Raw genomic sequence first — 22,628 nt, forward strand, 5'->3', positions numbered from 1 at the left:
AATCGCATCTTTTTCTCAGCCAATGAGAAGGGGACAGTAAAACACAACCAATCAGATTTCAAGATTAATTTAAAGTAATCAATAAAATTTCAGGAAAATGAAAGGCAAAAGGCCATTGTGTGGATAATTTAGCAACTACTAGTCTATTGCCAAAACTTTGTTGTTTTTGTAGTTTTTTTTTCCAAAAAAATTAACGAATTTAATTAATTAGAGTTTCTAAATGACGATTATGAGCTCCTTCAGGATGAAGACCTACTTTAATGGAAGTTTCCAACTTTCAGTGTCTATTTTGACGAATATTTTGGCGATTTTTCTTCAACATCTGCTCAAGATCCGTATGATACCGAGTCCAGTAAAACATGAACAAACGAGTACCACACAACAACAAATTCAGAGCCATCTCAAGAAGGTAGATGTTTCCAGGTTTCCGGTAGTTTCAAACGAAGCAACAAAAGAGCTCAACTCTGTCGCTGTGAATAAACATAGTCAAAATACATCACACTGCACAAAATAGTGAATGAACGAACGTCTTACGAAGCCCGTGCCAGTCCCGCCATCTTGGAAATATCTCGAAACAAATGGCGCCGCAAGAACTTGACAAGGTCCTGAGTATTGAGTCCTACGCCGAGGTCACAAAAAGAAACGGAGATGATAAAGAGCTGGACTTCCTTAAAATCATGCCATTGAACGGTATTTAAAAGGAAAAAAAAACATACTATCCACTGGGCATCGTGCACTCGCGGGAGTTTCACAACCCAAAAGAAATCGATCGCAGAATTACACAGGCTATGCACCTTTAAATTCCTTCTCCAAAGACAATGAAAAGTCTCAGCCTCAACCACAGAAGGAAGGCCTTCCATAATTGATTCAGGCGACGAGAATTGAACTTTATCCCTGAAGTACACTATTTTCGTTCTGACTTCAGAACTGCTTGTTTCTTTGTCATGCTCGAATGAGTTTTCGTCACATGACATCGTTTTGCATACTAAATGAGACGTAAAGGCGTTTCCGGTTCCGCCTTTTTTTTTTTTTTTTTTTTAACAAACCGGCTACTGGAACAAAACACCAAAAATCTAAATTTAAGGCGATAAAATTGTGCGATTTCAAAATGGATTTAATAAAGTGGCAATTGAACTTCGGGTCGTGCAAGTCTGAAATCATACTTGTGATTTCAAATCGAACTCGCGCTGCGCGCTCGTTCGATTTTGAAATCACGCGTATGATTTCAGACCAAATTGCACTCCACTCAGCTCAATTACCATTATTAACTTGCCGTCAGTGTTAAACGTATAAGAAATGCGGCGAAGAATAACTCCTCTTTATATAAATTTTTCCAGTCTGTTAATAACGACTGAAGAGCCTACTTGTAGAGATTTGGATGGAAATGAGGGTAGATAAACACAGAATTGAATTGTTTAAATTAGAATTACGATCTCTAAACTCGACAGTTAAGACATTTGTTCCATCCAGACATGAATGTAATAAATCTGTAAATATATGTTTGTTTTAGAAAAACTCATGTACACGTTTCACAATGTTAAACTAAATAAAATTCCTTTAAATGTCATGGCTGTTAATCTTTTCGGATAGCTTTTATACTGTGAAAAGATGAAGGTAAACGGCCGACCTCGATCTTTTGGTACTGCCCGGTTCTCTCTGACAACGACACTTAATTTCTTTCATTGAATTCTTTATTATCCTCCACCACTTCTTTCTTTCTTTGCAATCATCTTTTTCACTTTTCACTTCTTCTTCACTATGTTCTTCCTCTTCATGCCAGTTTGCCTCTAATTCTTAATCGGTGAGCTTTGCATAAGCGCAAGCGCATATCCTTGCTTCTGGATGCCAATTTCCCTTGTTAATGAGGCTTGCTAATCGAGCTTTCTGCCAGTCTGCTCTCAATTTTCCTAGTTCATTTAACAAAACTATTTGTTTTGTAATTCACTTGTAAGCTTCCTCAGAATCACGTTTGATGATTTTATGCCTTGTTTCTTCTTGGATTTTGTTTAGGCGCTCTTTCTTGCCCTTTTCAGCTTTTCTTTTCTTTTTTTTTAGTCTTCCGTTCTTCATTCCTGTCTTATTTAGCAAACCTTTGAATGCTCGGTCAAGACTTTGCTTTATGCTTAAAAACTTCTCTTATTTGTCACTGACATCTCCTTTCATTTGACAAAGTTCCTCTTGCTCTGCTTTAGTATACTGATATTGCTCACTGGCCCATGGCTTAAGTTTATTTCTGTTGATTAGGCCTTAGTTGTGTCGGGGACATTCTCATCAATTTAAAACAGGAGGCTTCATTTGTTTGAGATATAAAGTACACTCATGTCATGCTTGACCTTTTCGTGATATTTTTGGGTTTGAAATCTTCTTTTCCTTTCCTTATAAAGTTATCCAGCAAACTGAGGGTTGTGCATAGACTACGAGTAGCCCCTCTTTCGCTTAGTCCGTCGCGCGTGACGCGGAAGAAAACCGCGAGAAAAAATATGGCCTCCTTTCGCGCGCTTCTCGCCCCCAGGATTTCGCGCGGCCATTTTTTTTTCTCGCGGTTTTCTTTCGCGTCACGCACGACGGACTAAACGAAAGAGGGACTACTCGTAGTCTAGGTTGTGCATGTCTGTACATGTCTGGGAGTATTTTGTGGAATTACTTGGGCCTTTCGTGCTTTAGGTCCTTATACAAGTACTTAAAATAGCCTTCGCTGTTACTCTCTGTTCCAGTTGACAATTTTGGTGATGAATTCCAAGGCAGCCGGCATGGAAGAAAAAAAAAAATACTGAAACATAAATATAGATAATGAAAGAAATATATAATGAGAACAGGTCTCACATTGCCATTCAATTTCTGCCATGCAAATTGTTCAGTCCAAAAATACTGTTTCAATGAAATAGCAAAGAATTGTATAAATTTAACATGTCAAAAGAAGATAATGCTAAAGAACCCGCAAGACCGGATGCAAACTTAAACAGATACATGACGTGAGAAATGCAAGCAGAGACAACAGGAAACGCAAGCAGAAACAACAGAAATGCTTCGAGGACTATGATTGGAACACTCCTTGTCGCACTGGCAAAGTTGGGGAATTAAGCAATCAGGAGCTTGACAAGAATCCGTCAGTCATTTCAACCTTCAATTAAAGGGCAAGAAAAATGATAAGGTGCGACGGGTCACTGCACATGCCTTGATCAGAATGGGTGAGGTACTTGATAACCATGTATCTCTTCAGCGGCACGAAGTATTGCAAGATGATACCAATGACAATGATATGGAGAGCAGTTCTGATGCGGAAATTGACAGCGGAGATGACATCGTTATTTCGCATCTTTGCAGCTCTGATTCATCGAAAAGCGAGAGTGATTCAAATGGAAACCAACAGTGACAGAGTACCTGTTGTAGCACATGTCTCTGACCAAACCCGACCTGGGCGCAATATTGTGAGATCGTTCTCTCACTGTCGTGACTTTTTTGTATTAGTTGACCCATGTAGATAGACCGTTTGGAAGTGTTCACCGGTATGCTCTATATGGCTAAAAGAAATACATAGCCCCCCACTCCTATGTCTATTTATTTTAGTGACCCCCTCTTCATTTCTTAATTTTTTGATGATTCCCCCTCTTTTTTTTCCAGCTTCCCCCCAAAACATAAATATTGAATGGTCGCTTATTGTTCGCTATACATACGAAATGAAATTATCATTCAGTTCGTGGTTCCCAAGGGTTAACTTTTTAACTCTCATATTATACATGTGGTCGTCTGTTGTTGGTTTGCCTGTAGACCAAGAGTGACATAATAACAGTCGAACCTCCGATTGCGACCACCTCTCATAAGCGACCGTCTCTCCTCAGCGACCAGTTTCCCAGAATACAAAAAGTCAGATCACTATATTTTGAACCTCTTGTAAGCGCCCACCTCTCGTAAACGACCGCGACGGCTTTAAGAGCTAAAAGCTTGAAATTTTCTTTTGTTTAAACCTCCAGTGAGCGTCCACTTGACAAATGATAGTGCGAAAATTGGATAATAACACACATTGTAAGATGTTGTATTCGCATTCCTAGGTAGTACAAGAGATGGAAATTTTCTCAAAGGAAATGAAACTATCGTTTTTTTTTTTTTTTTTTTTTTCTCGAAGTTGATTTTTCTGATGAATAAGACATTTAAAACATGAGTAAGACTCTGCAGTTACCATATGCTAATGAGGTAAAATTTGACCGGCAAAAAGGTCTGAGCTCTCGATAGCGACCACCTCCCGTAAGCGTCTACCTAAACTTGACATTTTGGATGGTCGCTAACGGGAGGTTGGACTGCAGCATTTTTATTTTTATGAAAAAAACTTTTTTTTTTTGCAAAAAACAAAGTGAAACGTCTTCGAAAAAATAAAATTTGTCATATTTACATTGCAAGCTTAACTTGACGCATGATAATTTTTTTTACGTGTATGGCAAAATTAGAAACGGACAATATGTTTGCCAAAGGAAAAGAATAAATTTAAATTCAGTCCTTTGGATGGCGTTCAATTAATTAAGTAACTTTTAACGTATAACAATCATACGCATGGAGACCTGTAAAATATAATGTTCAACATCCTGCCTTTTGTCAAAACGTTACCAAAACCGAGGAATATATTAACCTAACAGTCGAAGCCGCAATAACGTCCTGTTGTAGATATGTATTCAACATTCAGACCAACTTAATCACGAAAAAATATGAACAAAGAAAATTTATTAAGATGGAAACCAACGACCTCGATGTTTAATTCATAATAAGGAACCAAAAAAAAGCTGGGGAACACGGTAGATGTCGACGAAGTTGAAGGTTTTTGTATGAGTGATTGCAAAAACATGAGTTTGCAACGTTTCTTTTATTGGAATAGGCCAGGCCTACAAGAAGAAATTCTTTCCTGTAGGCGCGGTTGACAAACCCGCAGATAGGAATATTTTGTTTACATAATAAGTGCGTAATTTAAAAAAGGATGTCTTTGTAAGAACAGGAGGAGTCAAACTGATACGAGTAGAAATAGCTCTGAATGACAGAGACGAAACACGCCATCTCTTCTGAGACAGGACTTCTAATGAGTTGATATTTCGACTCCACGTTTCCAGCTTGTGTTAGCTCAATACTGTCTTATCACTTTCCACTAGACATAAAATGTGAAAACTGATGAAGCATGATGTAAATTCAGTTTCTTGAATGGCATTTAGCTAACTTGTAATCATCTTATGTGCATGGAGACCTGTAGAATATAATGTTTAACATCACTCCCTTTTTTAAACATTTATATCATCATCATCATCATCATCATCGTCATCATCGTCATTATCATTATCATTATTACTAAATTGAATATATAAGATTAGCTTGAAGCTGCAATGACGCCCTAACATAGACATTTATTCAATATTCAGGTTAACTAATCTTGAGCCACCTTAAACTGAAAAACAATATATTCTAAACAGGAAAATAACGAAATGATTAAATTTTTAATAAAGAGCAAACACAAAGGTGGGGAACACGAAAAATGCCATGGGAATTCAAGATTTTTAACTGAGTAAAAGTAAAGACGCGAGTTGTTGCTTCATCGAAATACAAAATAAAAGGTCTTCGGCGCTAACTTGGCGCCTGAAAATATATGCTTTTTTTTCCAACTTAGGAGCGTGGCAAAATGAGAAGCAGACAATCTGTCAATCTGTTTGCAAAAGGAAAAGCATAAATTTAAATTCAGTTGCTTGAATGGCGTTTAATTAATTAACTAACTTTTAACTTAAGACAATCGCATCCATGCAGGGCTGTAACATAAATTGTTTAACATCCTACCTTTTGCCAAAACGTTAACAAAACCGAGGAATATAGTTAAGCTAACAGTCGAAGTCGCAATGACGTCCTGTTATAGATATGCATTCAACATTCAGGCTAACTCTATCTCGAACAAATCTGAAGAAAAAAAATTAACAAGATGAAAACAACGAAATCAATGTTTAATTCATAATAAGGAACCAAAACAAAGATAGGGAACACGGAAAATGCCGTCGAAATTCCAGGTTTTTAATTGAGTGATTGTTAAAAACATGCGTTTGGAAAGAATCTTTCATTGGAATAAAACATTCACTCATAAACAAGCGCAAGAAGGAATTTATTCCTATACGTTTACTTGAGAAACCCGTAGATAGAAATATTTTGTTCACATAATAAGTGCGTAATTTAAACGGAAAGTGCTAGTAAGAAAAGGAGGAGTCAAACTGACATGAGCAGAAATAGCTCTGAATGACAGAGACAAAGCACGCCATCTCTTATTACAGTGTTGACTTGTAAAGAGCTGGTTATATGTCGACTTCACATCGCCAGCTGGTGCTAGCTCAATTCTTTCCATAGGACTTGAGAACTGAAGACGTTCGTTCCGGTGTAAAAATGAATGTTTCTGCGCTCCTCATTTTTGTGTCATCGATTTCAATAATGCTTCGTCCAACGCAAGCTCAGGGTGAGTTCCAAAATGTCCTTAAATTTTCATTGATAGCCTTTCTATCGCGTTTTATACTATTCTACTTTGTGTATCCTAACATCCACTTGCCTGGGCTGGCATCCCAAACTCTGCCTCATAAGCGGGTTGAGTTTGTTGTTGGTTCTTCTCTTCAACCTCTTCTTCTTGGTCATGTTTTCTTCCGGGTACTCCTATTTTGCTATCTTTACGAATACCGACATTTTAAAATTCCAATTTGACCAAGAATCCGAGTTTGTCTGAGTTTGTCTGAACACCGTCAATATTTTCATTCAGCTGGAACTCGCCAAGATCACGCAAAATTGTCATGATAAAATTTTCTTAGGTAAAACTGACACGATATTTCATTAATCAGTCACAAAAACGGAGAAAAATGCGTTTTTTTGGTAACATTTTTATCTCTTGTCTGTCTCTTTTGCGAAAGCAATTTCGGTCCTTAATTGACGATACGCGAAAAGTTTAAAAGATAAGACCCATGCAAAAATATAAATGTACTTATTTAGTTCAATAGTTTTCTCGATAATGATGATGATGATGATGTTAATTAAGAGACTATCATCTAGATCAGTCTTTTGTGGTAATTTGGGAAACTAATCTTCTAAAAGTTGCAGTTCAGTCATTTTTGTCTTCTTTGTCCTTCGTGGAAGCTTTGTTTATTTAGCACTCTTTGGTATTTTAAAGCTGATAGTTGTAATGTCAAAATACTGTAAGATAAAGAAAACCATTTTCAAGGAGATTTCAAGTTCTTGATGCATCATCGCTGAGTTTTCCAGAAATAACGTTTGAATAAATCTAGCGGAATTTATTTGTAATTTGTCTCACAATTTTGTTGCGCATCTACGAGGCAATTTGCACGAGGCGTTGTCTAGTGTAACACTCCCTGAATTGGACATGTCTCGCACGTTTTCGTTACAGCAATGCGAGGCATGTTTATAACCCAGTGTAACAGCGCCTTTTGACACGATTGCCGACGCATAATTCTTTACAAGAGTTGGTACGAGAAATTGCTACTTGCATTTATCTTATAGCATCACTACATTCTTAAAAATAATTCTCAGTTAGCACATGAATAAAGACGAAGAGGTAGCTAGAATATCAAAACCAGCTATTTTCTTACTAGAGGGAAAAGAGGTCTGTAAAATGCGTGTCTAGTTTGAATTATATAGCCTAAAAAAGGATGATGCTGCTGCATTTTTCGTTAATAAAATCGGCAAGGCGATCTTTCAGGAGAGATCTTTCAAAAATCTTCGAAGGGCACGGAAATTTGGAGTTCAAACGGCAAATAATCGAAATGCGGGCTTTCTTGTAATAGTCTAACAAACATATCCTACTATACGTAATGCTGTTGTTAACAAATATATTATCTGAATTTAATCATAAACAAAAATAGGAACTTTATGCCCATGGGTTGTGTCACAGTTTTTTTCGGTCAGTCTTCTGCAATTAAGGTAATTATCTTTTGAATTCTATAGCCTAAAACTAAAAATGACTTCTTACGTGCTCCAAAGCACTCGAGAATGAATAAAGGAAGTTATTACCAGTAACAGGTGGATTTAAAATACCCCATTTTCTTCACAGTATGAAATTACCGTATGTCATCATTATAACCCCTCAATTAGTCAAATTATGCGAAAACATCTTTCGTTCTTAAGTATGTTGCGGTTTAAAGGCCAGTATGCGGTTTTCTCTTGAGCGGGCGAACTCGAGCGTTTCATTTGTTTTCGTTCGTTTTGTGTGTTTGCTGAACTTTTTTGTCATCTTTTTGTCTAAGCGAGCGTTATCTTGGATTCAGTATGTTGAAGAAAGCAAACAAAAAGTTAGGGTGATGCGTAAATAAATTTAACCAGCTCTTTTCCAGAAAAAACGCCAGCGTTACAGGTTATTAATACGGCAGACTACATATAAAAACGTAGTAAATGTTTTTCTTGCACGCCACAAGGAAAAAATTTGGAAAATGCTACAATCACCGGTTATTTTGGATTTGTGTTTGAGGAAAACTCTGGCAGTGAAATCGCTTAATTATCGCGATGTCATCGTTTTCGAATTGAAAAGCTCTATTTTCAAAACGTTTCCCGTCCACGCACACTAAAACGCAAGCCGCCGTTTTCAAATTCCTCCTGTTTGAAGAGCGTTTTCATAACGGGTTAGAGGAGACGGTAGGTCTAAGCATAGAAAGATAGCCGTGTTTTCAAATTCCTCCTGTTTGAAGAGCGTTTTCATGACGAGTTAGAGGAGACGGTAGGCCTAACCACAGAAAGAAAGCCGTGTTTTCAAATTCCTCCTGTTCGAAGAGCGTTTTCGTGACGGATTAGAGGAGACGGTAGGCCTAACCGTAGAAAGATAGCCGTGTTTTCAAATTTCTCCACTGTAGTGTGGACGCAGCCTGAGTTTTTCACCTCTCTTTTTCACTTAATGAAGTAAATTTCAATAATTCCGTCACCAGCCACTCCCTAAATTTATGTCAAGATTGCTTACAAGCAACACTGTGTAATAAGAGGCGGCGTGTTGTGTCGCTGCCATTCATAGGAATTTTGCTCATTGACACTCAGCTATAAGAGAGCGAGATGCTCCCTTGCATCTAACAGTTAATTTTTTATGCAAGGTACAAGAAACATACTATGCAAGACTCGATATTTTTCTTTCCATATGACAGTTTCAGAAGCTGGCATAAGTACGGCAATCACGGTGCTTCTGATGTCTCAGATGTTTTATAAACTGGACGCTCAGCAGTGTATAATTCAAGGCAAATATTCCATCCGTGGCATGATGTTGAAAGGACATACCTTCATCGAGGAGAAGACCGGAATTGGACTTAATTGTTTAGACAAGTGTGATGATGACGTCAGATGTCAAAGCTTTAACTACGTCATCAGCCAAGGCATATGTGAGTTGAACAACCGCACCAAAGAAGCCAGACCTGAAGATTTTGTTCCGGACTGCGATCGGTTCTATATTAAACGATTCAGGGAAAGAGGTATTGTTCTTCTTTGAATGTTCATCTCCATCTTTTTTTTTAAGGATAGTACTTGTATCTTATACGAGCGTGCCCAGAATCTCATTGTATCCCGAGGACTACAAACAAAGCCCGCAGTTTTTCGTGAAGAGTGCTTAACAAAAGTGGTGTTTAGTAATGACAAGAAAGCGCTAAAAGAAACAATATTTTTGACTTTTCTATTTTTAGTTCCCCTCGGATCCATTCCCGAGTTGCCAGCTGAGTCGTGCGCCGAGATCAGGGCGAGTGAAGGAGAAGATGCAGTCAGCGGTAATTACTGGTTCGATTCAATTAAACCTGGCGAGGTCGTCCTGGCTCGTTGAGACATGTCTAAACTAGGTAACTAGACGTTCGGGGTTTTACCTTGATTTATTATTTACTAACTTCTTGCAATAAGCCTCATCTACGCGCTATAAAATGCCTAAACTTCCAGGCTGTTTCTGTGAGTCTGTGATTAGAGACTCTGTATTTTACAAAACAAGGCATATTTGCGAAAAGTGCAACTTTGGCGCTAAATCAAATTTTTACGAACTTTTATATTTAGGTTATGTTACCTTTCTATTAATGTAATAACCAGGAGTGTGTTTTAATAAACCCTTCCAATAAGCGTCTCCATAGCGAAAATAACGTTCAAGACGTGGACATAGACTGTTTAATTTATGAGATGCTCTTCATACAGAAGAAGCCCAGCTTTAAAACCCAACCAGGCTCCATCCGAGCAAAACTATTTGTTTGGAGTTAAAACAGCAATAGCATTTATGAAGGTCAAGAAGCCGAGAGCCATAAATATAAAGAACAAGGCCAGCTTTAAAACCCAATCGGACTCCATCCGAGCACAACTATTTGTTTAGAGTTAAAACAACGAGAGCGTTTATATAGCTCATGAAGCTGAGAACTAAAATGATAGGTTTCAGATCTGCTATCTTCTCTAGACTAATAATTAACAGGCAAACAGGCTCCATCTTCCCCGTGCAACTGACAGCGGGTGCTCAGAACCAGAAGATTCCCACCCAGCAAGAAGTTGTGTGTCGAAGAGATATATTTCAAGGAGCAGATCCGTTGCTATTCCCTGACTGGATTATGATAATGATGGATATCTGATAAAGATGTTTTGTTTTTCTTTATAAAAAGCAAAAAACTCTCTGAAAGTTAGTTAGTTAGTGATCTCTTTTGCCTATTTGCTCCTAGTCGGGCTCCGTCAAGTGTAACAACATAAGCAATTGCATTTTAATCCTTTCAATCTTATCTTCTAAAACAGATATCGATGACTGTGTAAGTCATCCCTGTAAGAACAACGGGACCTGCACAGACCGAGTGAACGGATTCAACTGCAGCTGCACACCAGGATTTAATGGCACAATGCGAAACAGGTAACTATAGCCAAAATTCATTTTTCTTCATTTGTTAGGACTTTCTTTTAAATCTCTTTCAATTTCGCTTACAGTACTTTTTAAACCGCTTGAAAAGGACAGAAACATATTTTTGTTGTTCGGTTGCTTATTTTGCAAATATTGTTGCTGTGGGTTCTATCATATATGACCGTTATATGATAATAGATTTTTGACCAGGGAAAGCACTTCTGTAAAAACCTGGTGAAAATTTCTGGTTGCGGAGATCAGTACCGAAATCTCTTACAGGGAGTTATCTTTAGAGACGCCAACAGCAATTAGGCTTTAGGTCCAACGATATCGTTTTAATCCAAGAACGCAACCAAAGAATATTTTACAAGGCACGACTCTTTAAGCCCAAAACACGATTCTAAAGGATTACGTAAAGTTATTAAAAAGTCTTAACTTAAAATTATCTAATACATTTCAGGGAGCTCGATTAGCTGTAACGGAATTTGTAGTTTGCAACATTAATAACTTTCAAAACAATACAGGTAGTTGACAGTTTCACAAAAAGACTATCGCAGGTAGTAGTTACAGCTCAGCGCTTATTACAGTTATGATCTACAACAAAAATAGCAGGTGTTTGTTACGGTTAATGAACTGGAATAGTAAACTGTAACTTAGAAATGCAAAATGAACTAAAAAATATATATATCTAAAGCAAATATATAAAATATACTAAATAATCTGGTTTTCTCTCCTCACAGTTATTAACCTTCTACATTTTTCCTTTAAAACAGATAACTATGACTGTAAAAGTCATCCCTGTAAGAACAACGCGACCTGCACAGACCGAGTGAACGGATTCAACTGCAGCTGTGCACCAGGATTTAATGGCACACAATGTGAAACAGGTAGCTATATCCAAAATTCATTTTCCTTCGATTTTTAAACTGCTTGAAGAGAGGAGAAACAGATATTTTTGCTTATGCATTTTTGGTTAAAGAAAAGCACACTTTTTTTCCACAACTTTCTTTTCTCTCCTTAATTCTGTCCAGTTGACCTATCCAAGTCTCTAAGGAGCGAAATTTGGGCCGTTAAACGATCTTATGCATTTTTTGTTATTTTGCAGATATTGTTGTTGTGGGTTCTATCGTATACCGTACAATCCCAAGTTAAAGCCCTGGGATCATATAACGTCATAAGGGGTTTTGTGTGGGCTTAAAGACGGGGGTGCTTATATCCGGGGGGGGAATATAAGTGGAATAAAAATAATGTTTCGGAACGACGATATAAAACGTAACTGAGCAACTAATTAAAGCTAACATACCAATACCTTTAGAACTATAAGCTTTATAATACATTTATTGTGCGTCACAATAAACGGAGAATATGTTTCAAGAACATTCATAAAACACCAGTGTGACTGGAACAACTTGAAAGGAACAGAACGTTACTTGATTTATACATTGGATGGGCTCGTATCCGGTTTTGGGGTTGGGGGGGGGGGGGGCGCTAATATCTGGAATAATTAATATCTCTGTTAGCAAATAGGGTTTAGATCCGGGAAGCTTTAACGTGAAGTTTTATGGTATGACCGTTATTAACTTTCTGCCTTATCACCTTGAAACAGATATCGATGACTGTACAAGTCATCCCTGTAAGAACAACGGGAAGTGCACAGACCGAGTAAACGGATTCAACTGCAACTGTGCACCAGGATTCAATGGCACACAATGTGAAACAGGTAACTATAGCCAAAACTAGTTAATTTTCATTCAAATTCTACGGGTTTTAATCTCTCTCTAAGTTGTTTGCGCGCAGTGTTGTATCTTTTAACTTCCAGCATAGTTTTGTTATTGAGTTTTGTTGTTAGTTGTTGCAGGTTCTATCGAATGTGACCGTTATTAACTTTCTGCCTTATCACCTTGAAACAGATATTGATGATTGTGCAAGTCATCCCTGTAAGAACAACGGGACCTGTACAGACCGAGTGAACGGATTCAACTGCAGTTGCGCACCTGGATTTAATGGAACGCAATGTGAAACTGGTAATCGAAACAGATAACCTCACCAACCTTATCGTTCGTGTAAATAATAAAACAGCAAAGTTAACAAAGATTGGGAGCCAATCAAAAGGTGTATTTCCTAGAAATTGACAGCCACTGGAAAAGGGAAAAAAAAAAGAAAGTCGTCTTTGACTACTATGGCCACGGGGAAACCAAAAGATAAACCTTTTTTACGAGTTGCTGTGAAACTTTCATCTTTTTTACTTTTCCAGCAGAAATGTTTTAATTCCTTCTTTACAGCATATTTCCTTGTAAACGTTTGCCTGTGAGTGGACACACGACCCAAAGTTACACATGCTAAACACACTAGGGCGTGTAGTTCCATGGTCATAACCTCCAATCTGGTGAAGGGGGGACAGATGGGGAATTGACCGCATGGGTATGCCTTCGATTCAGGACCGATTTTACACCTTTTGTGGGCAGGTGGAGGCGAAATGATGCGAAGAGTTAGTTACTTAGACGACTGAACGAATTCAACTGCAGCTGCGCACTACGTGTAGACTTTACTGGAACACTGTGAATGAGATAATCGCTGTAGATAACAGCAGGTAATACCACATGCAAGTAACAGGGATGAAACGCCTACAATCGATGGGCAGATGGCAGTACTGTGTGGTTGATATCACTGAAAGTTTCCCTTTAGCCAGCCACACGATTACTCAAATAAAATGTATCTGCTATAGGTGTTTCTATATGCCGTGAAATCACTATAGAAACGTAAAAACTTTGGAGTGGATTTAAGGTGCCAATTCTACTTATTTTCCTTCGTAACAAGGTTCTCTTGAGATTTTTCTGATACTTTTTTTCGCCTTTTTAATGTGTGAAGTAGTTTATTTCCACCAGAATTCCCTTTTATGCTCGTAATGGGACACTTAACCATCCATTGTGACATTGAAAATGTAACACTTAGATCCCTTTGTTTTTAGACATCGACGAGTGCGCAGCACAGGTCAACCCATGTGTTGCTGTTGTCAACTCTGAGTGCAAGAATACGGATGGATCGTATACCTGCCAGTGCAAAGATGGATTTGTAAAGAACGGTGCTATTTGTGAAGGTGCAACACAGTTTTATCATTAGTAGGGATATCTTCTATTCTGTTTTAATTAGCCACAGTTAAAAACTTTATTTCTCGTTATGTAAGGACAGTTTGCCACATTTAAGAATCTTATATTACAAGTAGGCATGTATCAGGAAAAAAATAATAAATAACCCATATGAAGTTAGAATCCACTACATAGTTGGTTAAAGTATCCCACATGATATTCCTCCAGCGGTTTATCCAATGCCAGAGAGTAAACATACCTTAGTGGAGAAACACTGGCGCTATTGCGATGTTCTTGCACTTAGAACCGCTAAATATCATCGCCTGAAGGACAAATTTATTCAGCTATGGCTTACCTACAGGTTACCCAACAGCATTTGAACTGGAAATTTCAAATGTAAATATGAAGATTTTCTCGTATAAACAGACAAAAAGGTGGTAATTAATACCTATTGTAGAAGCTATATTTCGGTGGCGAGATCTTTTAACAACCTTGTTCCCAGGAAAAATGGAAACGAAGACAAACGGATCAGGGGAGAGTTATTTACGTATTACTTTGTTTGATTTTTTTAGTTGACATATGTAAGAACTACCAAAATCTGACAGACGCGGAAAGAAGATATGACTACGAAACACAAGACGACATACGTCAAATGTCTTCTGTGTTTATCACATATTTATTTACACATTTGTGTATTTCCTTTAGTTCATGTATGTCACTGGCAAAATTACCAAAATCTGACAGATGCAGAAAGAAAATATGACTACGTAACAGTAAACCACAAATGTGACCACACACTCAATGGCTGGTATCGCTTCCAAGGAGCTGCAGGCACAAAAATGGTGACCACATGTCCACCGATGGACCGTTGTGATGCAGCCTATCCTGTCTGGTTGAGTGGTGGTCATCCTACAGTGGCTGAGGGTAAAGTCACAAGAAACGTCTGCATTAATAAGTTTGCCTGTTGCGACATATCATTCTCCATTCAATTAAAGAATTGCGGCTCCTATTATATCTACAAGTTATTTCCCTCGTGGATTTGTCCTTCCCGATATTGCAGTACTGACTAATCCGGTTATAGCATACGTATGTTTCAGTTAGCTTCAGTTGAATAGTAGTGGCAAGAGACTTAGATCATTGTCTCTTTTAGTGCCAAGCGGGATATTACTTCCCGACATGATTACCTACAGTAAAACTTAACCATGGCCTGGTTGTTCAAAGCATGACCAAGCTAGGCCAAAATTAGTGTTACTTTTGACGACGGCTTACAAGCTCTAAGACCTCTAAAAATAAGCAAAGAAAATACTTTACCCACGAAAGAAAACTTTAAACCTCCATCAACTCTTAAACCTGGATTACGAACAACCTGACCACTATAAACAAACAAAATGCACATCGAGTTTCAGGCGTTTCTCGGGAGAACACTTGACGGCGTGACATAAGACGGCTTTTTTTTTTTTAGGCAAGACACTGTAACGCTATACAGTGAGCTAGTAGACGAATAGCAATAATATCAATGCGAATAGCGTTAGCAAAGTAACTCGCATTCTCTTAACAAAAGTCAAGGCTTTAAAGAAATTAGTTGCTCAAGTTGATTTGTTATAACTTTGTACAGTTTGTCTTCTAAGAGAGATTCTGAGAACTTTGTTTGGCCCTGCAGTAAAGATGTTGAATCAAAGCAGGTCTATTCTTTTGGGTGATTTGAGCAATCCATTTGCTCTCGTTTATAGACAAGGAAATGGAGTGTGATTACAAAAGCTTAAAATCTGATAATTTTTTCAATATTCAGTCCTGTATATAATTTGTGAAAAGTGAGGGTTATTTAAAACTTTCATAACTTTTATTCCTCAAGACAAGAGACTTTAAAAAGAAATTTGATATGAAAGCCAGAGTAACAATTTTTCTTGATTGCCAGGACCAACCATTACTTTGTGCTATCTTAAAAACTGCTCTTCCTATCGGTTTAGCTTAATTTGTTTAAAAGTTATTGAACACTTTTTAACCAGTTTTGATTGAAATTATAAGCAGTATACAATATACAATATACACGTTTTTAGCTCGTGTAGGTTAACTTTTGTGTTGTATGTATGTTTATCTGTGTTTTTGTTCGATTTGGTTTCTCAAAAAATGTATCTAGTGTAATCGCCTGTAGGGAATGCCAAAAGTTCTTTAGTAAACATGTTTGGCAATTGCCCAGACAACAGTGAAACTTAAAAATTTGCTGACATCCCAGACACTATACAAGCAATTTGCAATTGTATAAAATAGTAACTTCTCGTGAATATAACTAAGTAGCACAGCCTAGTTTCTGTAGTATAAGCAGACCGAGAAGTTTTACAATTTTTTTTTTTTTAATTACAACTTTTTGCTTCTTTTTAAATTTGGTTTACATTTTTTAAAATTAAAATTAAACACTAAACTAGTAGTAGATCTCTTCAGGTAGTTTTACAAACATACACTCAACGCCTGCATTTAAGCCACACTAGTGGCCATTTCAAAGACACAAACCACTAAGGTTTTGTCGGATTTATGAAAGGAAGCAGGTGACGTTGTGCAATATTTACACAAGGCGTGACAAAGGTTTTGGCTCACGGTTTTAGCCGCCGTAGTACCAATGAATGCGATAGCGTCCGGCGCTTGCACGTACAAGATAGATAGAGAGGAGAGAATGACGAATTTCTTGCACGGCTGAAAATGCCGGCTGATATGGAATGACGGTGGTAGAACTCTCAAGGTACAATATGGCGGATTTTACAAAAGAAATTATATCATCTCTGAAAGTTCCAAGGCTGCTGATTTCTGTTGCAGCATGTTGAGCTGGTAAATTGTGTGTACATAATGTAGATATTAAGAGGCCAACAAAAGAAATCTCTTCCAGAAATTTTGCCTGTTTCCTCAATCTATCAAAAAAACTCTTCCTTCGGTAATCTAACCAAGAAACAATTCAGTTTGTAAGTCTCCTCTTTCTTTTAGCCCAGCATCTGTCTCAAAATTCTTTTTGGTGTTTCAACTTTTCTGATCAGATTGATATGAAAATTTCAGTTTTTATCACATCGATTTACATTAAACTTTGTTTAATTCTTCAAGGATTTTGCCTTACGTCATTAGGACATCATTTGGCAATCTTAGTCTTCATATTCCTTAGTTAACTCCACTGTGATAGACTCCAGGCAACGAAGTTATTTCCACAGACAGGCATCTTTCAGGGAATGATCAAATTCCTTACTTTAATTTTGTAAATATATTTAAGCTGTAGTGCTAACATCATGTAAGGTATTTAAACAGACAATTGTCACTTATAGATATACGTCCAGTACCTTTGTTACTTGATTCTGCATATATTAGTAATGAATATCAATACTCCTTTCTAACTTTTCTTATTTGCCTTACAGTTTAAATATAGTGGATATGAGACAATTTCTGGCAGAAACTACAAAATGCCCAAAATTGCCTTGCTTACAAGTTGGATTATAGTTAAAAATTGTTATTATTGGGACAGTTTTTAACTCTATAAGTACCTTGTAAGTTTTAACGTCTATTTAAAACTATGAATAAGGACTCTTTATTATTATAACAGTAATTATTATTCACCTTGTTACTCAAAATAATGTAATGTTTAATGGGTTTAGTACAACTAAGTTATACATACACATGTATGTTTAGTTATATTTACCGCGGCGCTTAAGTTATTCAAAGGGCCAGTACCATGATAGTGCTTTTGTCAAGTTTTCCGTCCGACAAAAGGCACCAGGAGTCAAAAGAAAAGCGTTGGAATTGTTGTTGATTAATTTGTTCATGATGCAAAAATAGATTTCAAATAGCAACAAATTAACTTAAATGAAAATTCAAGTTGAGGATGAAACTAACTCTTATCCCACCAAATTTCTTTCCTGGTTAAATTTGCATCCCACGAAATTATTAGTTCTCTCACAGATTCCAGCAGAAACCAATTAATTTTCAATCTAAATAAAATTTTCAAACTGTACAAATGACTTGCGCACTATCACGCTACACTGGGGCCCAATGCCATCTTAGTGCAGTACTAATTAAATTACGTTACGTACAATACAACGTTTAGTAATGAGTTATTCAACATATTTTAATATTCAACAGATAGAGAGGTTTTTAACTGACTGTGGTAAAACGACAACCAAGGTAATCACTCTGACCAATCAAAAAGGACACAGATATTCGACTGAAGTAATATTGAACTCGAATACGAACTCGAGAAAAGATGTGCGAGCGAGGCTTAGCTAGGATTGCTTGAGAATATGACGCTAGGCTTTTAAACCAATCACTAAGCGTAGCGAGGCAAAGTCAAAGCAAATTAATGAGAATTACCTTGGGAATTTAGGGTAAAAACCTCTGTGTTAGTAAATTAAAGCATTCTCTCTGAATGCATGATATAGTTATAACCTGTCGGTGTAAATATTGTTTTATTGTTTAAATGTGCCAGAAGTCTGGATGGAACGTAATGATGTTATCTCGAAAGGTGTTTCTGTTGGGAAATCAAAACATGCCACTTAACCATGGTTCGTTTTAAACATTAACTTGCCGTCAGTGTTAAACGCATAAGAAATACGGCGAAGAATAACTTCTCTTCATATAAATTTTTCCAGTCTGTTAATAACGACTGAAGAGCCCACTTGTAGAGATTTGGATGGAAATGAGGGTGGATAAACACAGAATTGAATTCAGATTAAATTAGAAGTACAATCTCTAAACTCGGTAGTTAAGACATTTGTTCCATCCAGACATGAATGCAATAAATCTGTAAGTATATGTTTGTTTTAGAAAAACTCATGTACACGTTTCAGAATGTTAAACTAAATAAAATTCCTTTAAATGTCATGGCTGTTAATTTTTTCGGATAGCTTTTATACTGTGAAAAGATGAAAGTAAACGGCCGACCTCGATCTAGTGGTACTGCCCGGTTCTCTGACAATGACACTTAAATTCTTTCATTGAATTCTTTATTATCCTCCACCTCTTCTTTCTTTCTTTGCAACCACCTTTTTCACTTTTCACTTCTTCTTCACTACGTCCTTCCTCTTCATGGCAGTTTGCCTCTAATTCTTAATCGGTGAGCTTTGCAAGTGCACATATCTTTGCTTCTGGATGCCAATTTCCCTTGTTAATGAGGCTTGCTAATCGAGCTTTGTGCCAGTCTGCTCTCAATTTTTCTAGTTCATTTAACAGAAGTATTTGTTTTTTAATACACTTGTAAGCTTCCTCAGAATCACGTTTGATGATATTACGCCTTGTTTCTTCTTGAATTTTGTTTAGGTGCTCTTTCTTTCCCTTTTCAGCTTTTCTTTTCTTTTTTTTTTTTTGTCTGCCGTTCCTCATTCCTGTCTTATTTGGCAAACCTTTGAAGCCTCGGTCAAGACTTCGCTTGAAGCTTAAAAACTTCTCTTATTTGTTACTGACATCTCGTTTCATTTGAGCAAGTTCCTCTTGCACTGCTTTAGTATACTGATATTCCTCACTAGCCCATGGCTTAAGTTTATTTCTGTTAAAAAGTGTCCCCAAATTAGATGGGATGTTATTTTCTTCCTTTTTCATTTGGGACATAATTTTTTCGAATTTTTTAACACCTTTGGACACAATGCCTATATGATTAGGCCTTAGTTGGGTCGGGGACATTCTCATAAATTTAAGACAGGAAGTTTCATTTGTTTCAGAAAAAAGTACACTCATGTCATGCTTGACCTTTTTAAGATATTTTTTTGATGTGAAATCTTCTTTTCCTTTCCTTGTAAAGGTACTTTAGCAAGTTACCTAGCAAATAGGGCTGTGCATGTTTGTACATGCCTGGAAGTATTTTGTTGAAATACTTGGCCTTTTCATTCTTTAGGACTTTATACAAGTTCTTGAATTAGCCTTCGCAGTTACTCTCTGTTCCAGTTGACAATTTTGGTGATGAATTCCAAGGCAGCCGGCATGGAAGAAATAAAATATAAAGAAACATAAATATAGATAATGAAAGAAATATATAATGAGAACAGGCCTCACACTGCCATTCAATTTCTGCCATGCAAATCGTTCAGTCCAAAAATACTCTTTCAATGAAATAGCAAAGAATTGTGTTGTTAAAAGCATGTCAAAAGAAAATAATGCTAAAGAACCCGCAAGACAGGATGCAAACTAAAACAGATACATGACGTGAGAAATGCAAGCAGAGACAACAGGAAACGCAAGCAGAAACAACAGGAATGCTTCGAGGACTATGATTGGAACACTCCTTGTCGTAGTGGTAACGTTGGGCAATTAAGCATCCAGAAGCTTGACAAGTATCCGTCAGTCATTTCAAACTTAATTAAGGTACCAGTATAACCCATTTGACCATCCGCGCGCGGTCCGCTCTAGCGTTCGTGGCTTTAACAAAAACCCATATAAACCGTATATTTACTGGAAGCTTAATAACTACAGATTATGACCTGACCTGTTTAAAACGGTAAAAATTTACCGTGTTTCGAAAATGTGAATATATTTACAAAGCTTCACGAACCCATAAATCAAGGTATACGCCCGCTAAATTTAGGTCGGAGAAAACGATTAACATGGCATCCGTTTCTTCACACATTGACCTCAAAAACCGTGTCTCAGATTTTTGGCACATGCGTTTGTTATTATTTTACAAGAGGATAAAGTTAGAAAAAGGAAAAAAATAGGACTGCCCGCGAAAAAAAGGCATAACTTTTTAATGAAAGAGTAATCAGAATTCGCAGACACGGTTTTGTCGGCGTTCGTTCTGACAACATTCTCTCCGAATTTCAGCCAATTTGGTCCAGGGGCTGCCGACCTGGAACTCGAAATGCACGTACAACTCGCCTATTTTTTACTTTCGAGAAACAGAGAAAAAATAAAATTCGGCGGCATCCAAGTGTTATGAGATTATCACACCAAGGGAGACACCGCAGAGGAATCAACTTTCTGTATAACAATAGGAATGTGACAGTTAACATGGAACAGGTACAAATTTCCGCGACAGCGCGCGGTAAATTATTCACCAGTGAATAAACCGCTTTTTCATGTGTGAAGTAAGAATTCCAAAGTTAGTAAACGTGAAATTATCTTTTGATTTACTATATTAGCGTTCGAAATTTTACGTATCGGTTGACTAATCTTCAAAATTATGACCATGTCACCGTTAACATGCCGAATGCCCGTAGAAGGTTCCCGAGAGAATGCAAGCGCACAAAGGGAAACGCTGGAGAGGACGCCGTAAACGGGACTACATCGACTGATGTTGATGCAAAGGCAAAGATACTGGAAGAAATGACAATAGCTGGGTAAGAAAAAAAAAATGTTGCACTGCTGATTCTAATTTTGTACAATCGATCTGTCTTTCAATTTCGTCCACTTCTCTTCGTCAATCTCCTCTGCTTCGACAGTTTCTTGCAACAGTATTTTAGCGCGGCTTGCGCTCATTTCGGCTTTCTCGCTGGCTTCGTGATCGCGATCGTTGTCGCGTTCATCCAGCAATTTTTCTTGATTGTAAAACGAACCCTTTGCCGCTTTCCGCTAATTTAGCGGCCCACTCTTTGTTGAAAGTGTTTTTCGCCTTCTTTGGCCTTCCTTTAGCCGATGAAAACGGGCAAGATCGCTCTGTCTTCTTCGAAGACATCCGGCACTGATTATGGCGCGCGAATCGCGTGTCAACTCAGCATGATCTTGATGTCATGTGACTTCTTGCCTCGATAATTAATTCATTTGACAGAACTTGTCAACTCTCAATTAAGTAATTAATGTGCAACACAATCTTTCTCGCGCAATAACTAGCGGCAGATATAAGATTTTTTCGTGGTTTTTTTTTTTTATCTAAAAGATTACTTTAAGATTTATCCAACCGCTTAAAAAAGTAAAATTATGCAAAATTGCAAATTTTCCCCTTACTGATACCTTAAGGAGCAAGAAAAATGATAAGGTAGGTGCAACGAGTCACTGCACATGCCTTGATCAGAATGGGTGAGGTAATTGATACCCATGTCTCTCTTCAGCGGCACGAAGTACTGCAAGATGATAACAGTGGCGATGATATGGACAGCAGTTCTGATGCGGAAAGTGACAGCGGAGATGATATCGTTATTTCGCATCCTTGCAACTCTGATTAATTGGAAAGCGAGAGTGATTCAAAAGGAAACCAACAGTGACAGAGTACCTGTTGTAGCACAGGTCTCTGGCCAAACCCGATCTGGGCGCAATATTGTGAGGTCGTTCTCTCACTGTCGTGACTTTTTTTGTATTAGGTGACCCATGTAAGTGGACTGTTTGGAAGTGTTCACCGGTATGCTCTATATGGCTAAAAGAAATACATAGCCCCCCACTCCTATCCTTATTTAGTTTAGTGACCCCCTCTTCATTTTCTAATTTTTTGATCATTCCCTCTCTTATTTTCCAGCCCCCCTCCCCCCTCACCCAAGGCATAAATATTGAATAGTCCCTTCTTGTTCGGTATACATACGAGCCTTGTCGAGGAGACAGACCTTTAGCAAGGACAACCGCGACAGATTGCAACGGCTACCGGTAACAACAAATGACTTCCGTCAATATTCTGCGCATGTCAGTGATGCTCGATCACCGTCGTCCACTCCGCACCGACCGGAAATGAAATTACCATTCAGTTCGTGGTTACCAAGGGTTAACATTTTAACTCTCATATTATACATGTGGTCGTCTGTTGTTGGTTTGCCTGTAGACCACGA

General features: G+C 37.6%; 1 pseudogene; it reads left to right on the top strand.

The window, feature by feature from the left end:
* The first annotated feature begins 6,356 nt into the window (after nt 1–6,356).
* Nucleotides 6,357–12,943, top strand: LOC145494946 (sushi, von Willebrand factor type A, EGF and pentraxin domain-containing protein 1-like; annotated as a pseudogene).
* Nucleotides 12,944–22,628: the final 9,685 nt, after the last annotated feature.

Source organism: Orbicella franksi, chromosome 8 (assembly GCF_964199315.1).
Source record: "Orbicella franksi chromosome 8, jaOrbFran1.1, whole genome shotgun sequence".
Classification (NCBI taxonomy): domain Eukaryota; kingdom Metazoa; phylum Cnidaria; class Anthozoa; order Scleractinia; family Merulinidae; genus Orbicella; species Orbicella franksi.